This window comes from Suricata suricatta, chromosome 10 (assembly GCF_006229205.1).
Source record: "Suricata suricatta isolate VVHF042 chromosome 10, meerkat_22Aug2017_6uvM2_HiC, whole genome shotgun sequence".
Lineage (NCBI taxonomy): Eukaryota > Metazoa > Chordata > Mammalia > Carnivora > Herpestidae > Suricata > Suricata suricatta.
Window position 1 is genome coordinate 59,053,385 of NC_043709.1, and position 2,452 is coordinate 59,055,836.

Consider the following 2,452-nt stretch of genomic DNA (forward strand, 5'->3'; position numbering starts at 1 on the left):
TCCTCCAAAGGAAGAAAGCAAGAACCTACATGCCAGGAAGGGAGGTCTTGGGGTGCAGCATCCAGTCAGGTCAAAGTTTGGCAGCTGCTTGGAAACTGCCGCTGTCTGGAGGGTGATGCCTAAAGCCTGGACAACCCTAGAGAAGATGCCCCTGGCTGGCTCTCAGCCTCACAGGGAAGCAGAGAGGGAGGGAGAGGGGGAACAGCGGGCCACTCCATGGCAGTGTTGGGAGCCCCCCAGCGGTTTCTTGGGAGAAAGGCTGTGGACACACACCCAGGTGTTGAGTAGTCCAACAACCACAGCACTCCCCTACAGTCTCCACGCAGTGGCCTTGCTGGTTGTATACACCTGCCCAGGGGCGCCCTTGCCAAAGGTAACAGGAAGTCTAACCAAAGTCCCCCGGTTGCTGGAAGTCTTGGGTGCAAGGGTCTAAGGGGCGAGGCCCTTCTCTCTACCCTGTTCTTGGGATGCATCACAAGGACTAGGTGGGGCACTCAGGCTCAGTGTGTTTTTGACCTTGAGAAGAGTCAGAAGCTGAGGAGTCTCTCTCCTGCTTTTCTACTCCAACCTCGCCATCCTTTGGCTCACAACCAGTTCAAACTGGGCAACCTACTTAGTAGGTTTCATTTCCCACTCTGCCGCTGCGCCCTGCCCCCCCCCCCCCCCCCCCCCCCCCCCCCCCCCCCCCCCCCCCCGCCTGGCGGTAACCCCGGCCATAAGCAGCCCCTGGTCGGCCTTGCCCTTGATGCCCATCCACCACCTGTCCAGGACCACCCCGCTGCACCTTCATGGGCCCTGGGCCTGGGCACAGGCTTTTCCACCGTGATCGTAGGCCTTTACAGGCTAATTCTCATATCAAGCCACCGAGGCGTTTCCCCATCTTGTAGGCTGCATGCACCTCTCTGGGCCTCCTACCTCTGGTGAACTGGAGTAACCCTTGGAAAAAAAACCTGTCCTGTCTTCTCGTAATTTCTGGATGTTTGGGCCCTCCAGAGGGATAAGAATCCCTCCTGCTGGATGCAAGTTAACTCTCCCACCTTCCCTATCTGAGAGAGCAGAGGTTGGGGAGCTGCTCCCATCCAGGCACCGCTCACTTTTGTTCCGAAATGGGATGGAGGAGAAGGTTTAAGAAGATCTGAGAGAAAAGATGGATAGGAAGTTGTAGATACTAAAAGGGAGGATAGTGGGAACAGGGCCCATAGCTGCAGGGATATACCGTTAAGATCTAGTCCCCCAGAGAGGCGTGAGCTACTCAGCTCCCAGCAGTGCAAGCCTACACCTTTGGACATCCATCCTAATCCTGCAGAAGACAGTTTGAGGAAGAACACCAACACGTCTCTGATTAACTCCTCCCCCGAAGGCCATGTAGTCACCTCCTCTCATGGCCCTGCCAGAGATGTAATGCCTGATACAGATGCAGCCATGCTCTCCAACCCAACAAAGGAAGTGTTGGGTGAAAACCATCCGTCTTCCGAGAGCACATCAGATCTACCTAGAAAGGAGGTAGGGGGTGGTCAGCCTTCAGGCATGACATCAACAAAGGAAGTATTGGGTGAAAACCATCAGCCTGTTGGGGATGCAGACCTATCCGTGAAAGAGAACCAGGCTAGTGAGCCTTCAGACAACTCATCCGGGAGCTCTTTTTCCCCTGTATCTGCCAGCAGGAGGCTCTGCAAATGGAAAAGAGCCATGCCATCTTTTCTGCCACTGCCACCACCACAGCCACAATTGTGAAACCCCGTTGCCGCCACCCCTGAAGCTCCCTTGCATAACTACTGACAAAAACCTGGACACCTTGAGGAATACCAAATGTAAGAGAAATAAGATCTTGGAGGAGAGAAGACCAATCAGGGAAGACTACTCGGACAGTCAGCCTGTCCCTGCTCTATCTGTACTTAACCAGAGACAAGCAGCTGCCTGCCTTTGGGTTTCAACACTTTGCAAGTCCTTATTCTTGCAGCTGACTTGGCTGACCCAAGTGCCAGGCCCCCATCCCCTATGTTCCTCCATCTTTAACACCAGATATTGGTCAAGAGACACAAAATGCAGTTTTTAAACCTTCTCCTGATGTTCCCAATGGGTCCGTTCTGCCTCTTAGTTCCCATCTCCTTGAGGGAATTTCCCTAAAAAATGAAGGCCCTCTTCAGCCAGTCACGGCTACAACATCTCCTATTTGTGACATCACCACACTTCCTAACACCTCAACCCCCACCTTGCAGCCACCCTCCTGCAAAGCAGAATCTTCAGAGACTATGTGTGTAGATCTTCCCCCTCCTGTGTTACCCACCATCTTCCAAATCCTTCCACAAATAGTGTTGTTACAACTGTCCTGCCCATCACTTATAAGGCACTTGCTAATACCATCTCAACCAATGCATATACATCTACCTCCAGGTTTGCTTCAGATCCTGGTGCCGTCAACATGGGCACCACTCCCCCTTCAAAGGTTATT